The sequence below is a fragment of the Myiozetetes cayanensis genome, unplaced genomic scaffold (genome assembly GCF_022539395.1).
Source record: "Myiozetetes cayanensis isolate MyiCay16 unplaced genomic scaffold, myiCay2020 scf13, whole genome shotgun sequence".
NCBI lineage: Eukaryota > Metazoa > Chordata > Aves > Passeriformes > Tyrannidae > Myiozetetes > Myiozetetes cayanensis.
Genome location: NW_026086937.1, coordinates 8,537,571 through 8,538,862, shown reverse-complemented (window position 1 = coordinate 8,538,862; position 1,292 = coordinate 8,537,571).

The following is a 1,292-nucleotide window of genomic DNA, read 5'->3' as shown; positions in this document are numbered from 1 at the left end:
TTGTGGTTTGTTTTTTTTTCTACTGTCTTTGCTGACATCCTTCCAGAAAAGATTCTGTTGCTGGAGAGCAGAATGGTATGTTTAAACTCTTTAAGCTGATGAAATCTGGTGATTAATCGAAGCAAAGCTGAACACCGAAATGGGTTAAGTGACTTTCTCGTAAGGCAGCAAAACACAGAGGTAAAGGCTCCCCAGTGGGGGATAAGCTGCCCTAAGTTGCCGTGTCTGAGAGTATGGTAATGATGTGCAGCCCTACCTTGTTCCCTTTTGAGGCATTTACTGGGATTTGAGGGTTTTCTTACTTTATTTTACAGCTTAAAACAAAGGAAATGGAACAGATGTAAAATCTGACAGTACTTCAGCATTTGGTTGATACCAAACCCATGCTGTTTGATGGGAGAGGTGACAGGCCCTGAGCAGAAGGCTGTTACAAATCAGTTGCTTGAGTGTTCCCCAGAAGGAAAAGAATTGAGTAGGTGAGAAGTGTGGGTAATTATCCTATTTCTTTAGTGTGGGGGTGGTTGTAAAGCACTGATGTTAAAATGGAATTATGTGTATTTCGGGGGAACAGAACTATGCTGCTTGAACTAACTAACTGGCTATTTTGATTTATTGTAGGTCTCCAGAAATAACCTGGTACCGTTGCTGTGAAAAGCAACATGTGGAAGAGGAAGGTGCAGTGTGACTGCGTCGCCGTGCGGGGATGACGCGTGGCGGTTGAGATCCTGCCACGGGGGTTTAGCCAGTCCAGTGGCTGAGCTCCTACAACTGTAGCCAGCACGAGGGTCCCGTGGGCAGATGTGGTTTTTCTGCTCAGTGTGCTTTACCTCAGGCTAAGTTCTGGTCACTTATCCTGGGCTTGTTTTCATGTTACAGGGAGACAGATTTGGGGGTGTTCTTTGCAGAGCACTGGAGCTGATAAAAATTCATAATCCTCAACCAGTGGGTTGCTGGAATCTGGGATGTTCTGAAGGGAGATACTGTTCTTCAGAATGGTGCTGATCACTCCTGGACTGGAGGGGTTCCACTGTAGCTGTTCCTGTGGGGGTCTGTTGCTGTGAAACACGACTTTGAGTCGTGTTCAGCAGTCATAAGAATGTGCTGCTGAACTTTTAAGTCTGTATGTGGGGGTTCTTTCATGGTGGTTTTAAATGTACCCATGGAACTGCTGAAACAGTGGGTCAGTAATGGTTTGATTTTTTTCCCCTCTTCCCACATTTACTGTGCAGTGGCAGTGTAATGCATATTACTGTCCCATTCACTTACTGACAAGTGGAGGTAGCTACTTGCTG